This window comes from Myotis brandtii, unplaced genomic scaffold (assembly GCF_000412655.1).
Source record: "Myotis brandtii unplaced genomic scaffold, ASM41265v1 scaffold321, whole genome shotgun sequence".
NCBI classification, from domain to species: Eukaryota; Metazoa; Chordata; class Mammalia; order Chiroptera; family Vespertilionidae; genus Myotis; species Myotis brandtii.
The window spans coordinates 1,598,743-1,606,553 of NW_005362314.1; the positions used below are offsets into that span (position 1 = coordinate 1,598,743).

At 42.4% G+C, this 7,811-nt stretch overlaps 1 pseudogene; it reads left to right on the forward strand.

Annotated features, from left to right (window-relative positions):
- Positions 1-6,328: 6,328 nt before the first annotated feature.
- Positions 6,329-7,807, forward strand: LOC102260636 (annotated as a pseudogene).
- Positions 7,808-7,811: the final 4 nt, after the last annotated feature.

A 7,811-nucleotide genomic window follows, 5' to 3' on the forward strand; every position in this document is an offset into this window, starting at 1 on the left:
GGGTCTATGGGGGCCAGATTGGGCTGGTTGGCCACCTCAGCAGTGCCTCATAGTGACCAGTCCTTCCACCGTTGGTTGATTTGCATTTTAGCCTTTTATTATATAGGATTATCCATCATTATCTGAAATTAAGTTTAACTAGGCATCCTCTTTTAATTTGAGAAATCTGGCAAACTTACTTCTTTCAATTTTTTTCAGTATTTGTAAGAATAGAAAAAAAGTGAAATTCTTGGAAAACTTCCAGCCCTTAGCCCTATTAACAAAGCCCAGACCGACCTTAGTTTGAAAAGTTTCTGAGAAAAGAAAGCACATATTTTAAATAAAATTGGTCAGTAGGATCAGAGGTCATCCTTTCCTGACATTGGAGCATGGCACGTGCTTTGCAGACTATGCCTCTGTATTAAACACGTGGGGGATGTGGTGCATTTGGAAGAGAAGCAGGACAGCATTAACCGCTCTAAGGAGGGCTGTGTAGCTCTCAGTTTAGAGAAATGATCACTAGGAGAAATTCAACAGGGACACGTTTCCATGCAGATTCCCCTCCTCCCCCCCCAGGTACACTGTGGATGGGCACCCATGAGAATCTGGAAGGTTAGAGTTACTGTACAAAGGCCACCTTGAGGATGGTATTTAATTTTTCTTTCCCATTGCAACAACAGTCTTATTTGAATATGAGAAAAACAGAACTATCAACAGTACCAGGTTTCCATATTTGTTATTTAAAGTTTGAAAACATGCATTTCTAGAATACTGTTTAGAGTAGAAAGGACTCTTTGCTGGAGCCAAGAATCTAAGGCCCCCTGCGTGGCACTGCTTGCTGCTCACTGGCTGTGTGATCTAGAACATACCAGTAGGCATCTCTGATCCCTCAAGTGGAGCGGGCATGAGGTCGCTAAGGCCCTTTCCTGGCTGCAGACTTCTGAGTCCATAATGACCCATAAACACTAGCACTGGGTCTCCATGAAATTCCCCTTTCAAAATGCTCCATGGACGGGCTTTTTCCTTTCTTCTTCTGCCTCTCTCCCCTTTGCTCTGTATAGTTAACAGCAGGGAAAGTTCTGTGCAAAGCCCTGAAATAGCAACAGCCAAAAACCCACATGGAGTCTACTGGGCTCCATGGGGACCAGACCCTGCCAAATACCTGTCATCAAGTCACCAGTAGGACATGGGAAGGAACCAGTGCTCAGGTGGTGGCAGCTTAGACTTGTGACTTGTGTCATTAACCTCCCCAGAACATCCAGGCCAATGAGGAAGTCTCTCAGAGAGCCCCCCGAAAGCCAAAATACCAACTAGAGCAAAATGCCAGCCGGGCCAGTAGCCCGTTAACTGCCTGTGTCCTGACCGGGCTGAGAGCTGAAATAATGCCTGGCAGTGTCCTCTGATCCTGCTCCCAGACCCCTTGAGTTCCTATGGCAACTCAGAGGGCTCATTGAAAGAACACTGTAACTGGGCAATTTTATTAATTGTGTGCCCTGGAATAGGCCTTGGGTACCATCCCAAATCGACAGGGAGTAACATTCTAGACCTTGAAACATGGCTCCTGGCACCCACAGGTTCCAAACTTTCAAAAACAAACTTTGTATGTTCCACATTCTGACCCTTGGGAACATTTACTAAACGTGGGTTAAGTAAATGCTCAGGAGAGAACCAGTTCAGGAAGAAAGTGGTTTGTGGTTCTTGGTACTTGGGAATAGGACTTCCATGCTCATCATTCCTAGTTTTTCAAAAGCTGGACTTACACCCCTGGAAATAAAGGTGGCTTTACCCCTGTGTGAAGAGGTTTGTACCCTCTTCTGAATCCTGTGTGGCAAAAGTTCTCAGGGAATAATTATTCTTTGAAATGCAGATTTATATATTACCCTAAATTCATTGTATTGGGTATCTTAAAACTGACTGTCCATGTACAGCCTGCTCCCACACTGAAGAGCAGAATGTGAAATGCTCTGAAATGTGGGTTGTAATTTCCATCAAGAGATTAAAAAATCCATGTCTTTGACGACAAGCCATCTGCAATATAAATCACAAAGTTGCTGCATTTAGAATGCAATGCTACTGTAATTTCAGTGAAAAGAGGAAAATAATACAGCTTTTTTCCTCATAGAGCTTTAGCACAACCTTTCACGCACATTATCAGTTTGTTTGAAGTCTACCCACACACACTAAGTACCTGTGATTGGCAGGACTTCTGTTTCTGCTTCCACTTCTGGTAGAGGTCCCGCTTGTAGGAGCTGCTGATGTAGGGACCACTTTCTGCCTTGATCTTCTTGTCCTCCTGTCCTGACTGTCCCACAAACCGCTTCTTCTTCCAGTCCCACTTGAGCATCTGCTGGCCCATGGTCAGGATATACACAGGGCACTGGAGATACACACATGAGCAGATACGTAAAATACAGTGCATTAAATGAAAGACCTGTGTAATGTGCTGTGAGAACAACAACGAAAGCACTCAATCCAGGAGGTGAGTCTATTGAGAATTTAATCCTTTGCAGTAAAGTTAATATCTCTATTTAACAGAAGAAACCTAAAGCTGAGAAGCTCACGGGAGTATTCTTACAATGAGCAGAGCCTATGCTGGAATCCATGTTGAGTCCAGGCTCTTTGCAATATCTTGGTACCAAATCTTTTCCACTTTCACTTTTCACCAAAAAATTGCCAATGCAATGAACGCAATCATTTTTTAACAGTGAGAGTAAATCCTAAACTTCTCTTTAAGCTTTCTCATTTTGACAGCATATTCCACATTGAAAAATCCCACTCATCAAGAAAATATTATAGCCTGAACATCTGATAATGTTAGCTGCCCTCTATCTCTATATTTCATCAGCTTATGAAATCCCTGACATTTTTTCCTCTGGAAATAGCAGGCTTGAGTCTGAATGTTAGAAGTGGCTTCATGTTGAACTTTGATTTGTGAGGAATCAGACCACTGACAATATAAACAACAAGATCTCAGCTAAATATTGAGGTCAGACATTGTGCCAGGTATTTGTCTTTTAGAAGATCCTTCATGTTGGAAAACAGGCCAAATAAGAGGACGTTAGTGAGTTGGCATAATCTAAAATTTCTTGGCCAAAAATATAAGGGAGGGAGGTAGGGAAAAGGAGAAATTCCTCCCATACATCGGTGAACCAGGAGATGGAAAAAAGATCCCAAATAAAAGTGCAGAAAGTTAATGAGTCTCTTGGAGCTAGAATGTATTTTAACCTACAGCACTGAGAATAGAATAAGGCTTATAAGAATCAGAAATGTGTACTATATTCAGGCTAGTGGTTTACAAACACTGCTGCCTTGGGATTCACGAGGGAAATGGGCATACATTACAAACAGTAGGCAGGATTTATGTGTGCATAGTGATTTGAGCACTAGTGTTGGAAACGTGACAAACTTTGGAGAATTTTTACTTGGACATAGAGAAACTGGGTCTAAACTAAACAAAGACATTCTCAGTATCTCTGGGAACTACCAATGTTTCAATTTTTGCCAATGTTAAAAAAGTGAGAATTGGTGTCTAGTAGTTTTTACTGGCAAAAGGAGATTACAAAATGAGATTATTGACCTCTGACAATGACTGATCTTTTCTCGGTATAGTTTTGGCTTTCTAGAATGTCATGCAGGTGAAATTATGCCATATGTAGCCCTTTCAGACCGACTTCTTTAACTAAGAAATATAAATTTAAGGTTCCTCCATGCCTTTTCATGGCTTGATAGTTCATTTTTTTTTAACACTGAAAAATATTCCATTGTATGAAACAGTTTGTTTATCCATTCAGCTAGTAAAGAACAACTTGGTTGCTTCCAAGTTTTGGCAATTATAAATAAAGTTGCTATAAACGTATTTGTGCATAAGTTTTTATGTGAACATAAGTTTTCAACTCACTGAAGTATATGCCAAGGAGTGCAATTGCTGGCTTGTAGGTAAGAGAATGTTTAGTTTTGTAGAAAACTGTCAAACTGTCTTCCAAAGGGACTGCACCATCTTTCATTCCCATCAGCAATGAATAAGAGTTCTGATTGCTCTGTGTCCCCTGAGCCATTTAGTGGGGCCAGTGTTTTGGATCTTAGACATCTAATATGTGTACAGTGGTATCATCATTGTTTTAATTTTCATTTCCCTAATGACATATGATGTTGAGCATCTTTTCACAAGTGCTTATTTGCCATCTGCTCATATTCTTTGGCTTATATTTCTCTTCCGATCTTTTGCTCATTTTAAAGGGATTGCTTGTTTTCTTATTGTTGGGTTAGAAGAGGGTTTTTTTTTTTAAAAAATAAAATAAATTGTAGGTACAAACCCTTTATCAGATAAATATTTTGCAAATATTTTCTTCAGTCTGTGGCTTTTAATTCTCTTGAAGGTGTCTTTTGCAGAACAGGAGCTTTGAATTTTAGTGAAGCCAAAATGATCAATTTTTACTTTCACAGATTGTATTGGTGGTGTTATATAAATGGGCCAGAGATGATCCCTTGGTTTTGGCTTAAAATGGTCCTCATGTTACTTCTTCACATCAGGCTGGGGCCATTAACCCAAAGCCCACTGACATCCAAGTCAAATTCTCACATATCCAATTGCTTTAAATATAATCCAAGTAAACATTCTTAGCCATTTAGAGGCCACCTACTTTGCACACCTTGTGAGACTGCATCCAACACTTGCCAATCATAAATAGGACAAACCCTGTAGCTGTAAAGGACCAGACACTGCTGCTGCCCTTTGGAGATCTCTGACCCAGAGACTCCCCACCTTGCTGCAGAACAATATCACCCAGTCCTGTAAACCCCTCTCTGATATGCCCTCTTCCCCAGGAGATCCACTGTCCTGCTCTCTTTCTGGGTAATGGCCTTGTGCCACTATCTCTGGAAAGTCCCTAGTTGGGAAGTGTGGGGAAGCACGGGACTTAGTTGGAAAGTCTGTAAGGAGGAAACCTACAGGGGGAGTTGGCTGAAGGCGGTCACCCCTGCCTTGACTTTTCCAAACAAGTCTGAGCCCTTGGGTGTTTACTGGATCTTTATTTTTAGTCTTTAGACATCCTTGCTTAAAGGACACTGCAGATGCAGCGTCTTCTCAAGGATGCTTACCCTGCTGTTAGTATCTAATAGTTAATTTTAGTTCAAGCTGTTGTTACAATAAAAGCCTGAGGAGGCAGGTGATGGGGCTGTTTGGTTCCTATAGCCAAGCAGTCCCTTAGCCTCTCTTTCACAGAAACGTGTGGCAGAGTAATCATTCATCTGTCGCTCAGTGTCTGTTGGTCAGCCCTGGCAAGGAAGGACTTGCCTTCTAATGTAATCTTGTTTAATAAACATTGTTGTGTTATTGCTTCTTGTGACCCTGTTTCTTCCTTGATCTACCCAAAATTCTCAAATTTACCATGGTGTTTATCTAAAACCTTATTGCCAAACAGAAAGCCACCTGTATGTCTCCATTATCTTCTGAAAGTTTGTTTTTCCATTCTATATATCACTGTACATGTATTAGAATGGCTAAGATCCAAGCAATGACCACCCTAAATACTGCATGGGATGCAGAGTAACAGGAACGCCCATTCATTGCTGATGGGAGTGCAAAATGGTACAGTGCCATTGTAAGTCTGCATTTTACACTAGGTCTATGATCCATATTGAGTTAATTTTTGTGAAAGGTGTAGGTAGGGTCTGTATCTAGACTATTTTTCTTTTTTGCATTTGGATGTCCAGTTGTTTTAGCACTCTGTTGAAAAGACTAGCCTTTCCTCATTGAATTGTCCCTACTTTTTTGTCAAAAATCATAAACCTTTCTATGTAGGTTTATTTCTTGGCTCTTTCTTCTACCCTATCGATCTGTTTGTTTTTTCACCAATACCACACTGTCTTGATTACTGTAGCTTTATAGTAAGTCTTGAAGCCATATAGTGTCAATCCTATGACTTAGTTCTTGTTTAGTATTACTTTGGATTCTCTGGGTCTTTTGTCTTTCCATATAAAGTTTATAATCAGTTAGTCAGTGTCCACAAAATAACCTTGGTGGGACACAATGCACTTTCATCGGGAACAACTCTCAAAACATTCTTAACCAAGCAACCATTACTGTAGTTAGATCTAATAGTTTTCCAGTTAATTCTCTAGGGTTTTCATGTTGTCTCCTCCTTTCTAATATTAACAACTCTTTCCCTCCCAATTTCTTTCTATTGGCAAGTACTTCCAGAACAATATATTAAATAAAAATTGCATTTGTAAGCATCCTTACCTTGTTTCTCTATTTGATAATAAAGTTTATTTTACCTGTAAGTTTGACAGACTATTTAAAAATATATATTTATTAAATTGATTGAACGTCCAAGATGACCATGGTCAGCAAGGAGAGACGTCGCTGAGGGGCTTACCTGAGGTGAGGGGATTCTAACATTTTTAGAGAATCTTTTGAAAAAACAAGTCTACTTCAATAAATGAAGGAGAATAAAGAAAATTCAAGCCCTCCAGTAACCTCAGCAAACCTGGACCACACAAAACCATGTTGGTACTGGGATAAGAAAGACTTGGCTCATATACTCTCTCAACTAGAAGGACTTGACCCAGCCACTGAGGCCTGGTACCGCCGAGAGGGGGCTCGGTTCATCTTTGATGTGGGCACACGTTTGGGACTACACTATGATACCCTGGCAACTGATTCATTTTCATCGCTTTTATATGTTTCATTCCTTTAAGCAATTTCCAAGATATGTAACAGGAGCTTGTTGTCTCTTTCTGGCTGGGAAAGTAGAAGAAACACCCCCCAAATGTAAAGATATCAAAACAGCTCGTAGTTTATTAAATGATGTACAATTTGGACAGTTTGGAGATGACCCAAAGGAAGAAGTAATGGTTCTGGAGAGAATCTTACTACAGACTATAAAGTTTGATTTACAGGTAGAACATCCATACCAAATATGCAAAACAACTCAAAGGTGATAGGAACAAAATCCAAAAGTTGGTTCAAATGGCATGGACCTTTGTAAATGACAGTCTCTGCACGACCTTGTCACTTCAGTGGGAACCAGAAATCATAGCAGTGGCAGTGATGTATCTCGGGGGACGTTTGTGCAAATTTGAAATACAAGAATGGACCTCCAAACCCATGTATCGGAGATGGTGGGAGCAGTTTGTGTAAGATGTCCCTGGGGATGTTCTGGAAGATATCTGCCACCAAATCCTGGCTCTTCACTCACAAGGAAAACAACAGATGCCTCATCACACGCCTCATCAGCTGCATCAGCCCCCATCGCTCAACCCCACACCACAAGTGCCACCAGTGCCACCATCACAGTCGGCTCCAGGCCCTGAACCACCGCAGCCCCCGCAGAAGGACCCGCAGCCATCAACCCAGCCGCCACCACCGCGACAGCAAGTCCAGCAGCCCTAGAAACCGTCCCCACACCCTAGTCCCCCCCGCCAGGTGAAGCGAGCCACGGTTGTTTCTCCCAAAGAAGAGAACAAAGCAGCAGAACCACCACCACCTAAAATTCCCAAAATAGAGACCACTCACCCTCCATTGCCTCCAGCCCACCCACCGCCAGACCGGAAGCCTCCCCTCGCGGCTGCCTTAGGCGAGGCTGAGCCACCAGGCCCTGTGGATGCCAGTGAGCTTCCCAAAGTCCAGATTCCTCCTCCGGCCCACCCGGCCCCTGTGCACCAGCCACCGCCGCCGCCACCCTCCAGCTACATAACCGGGATGTCCACCACCAGCTCCTACATGTCTGGAGAGGGCTACCAGAGACTGCAGTCCATGATGAAGACCGAGGGCCCCTCCTACAGCGCCCTGCCCCCTGCCTACGGGCCTCCAGCCCACCTGCCCTACCACC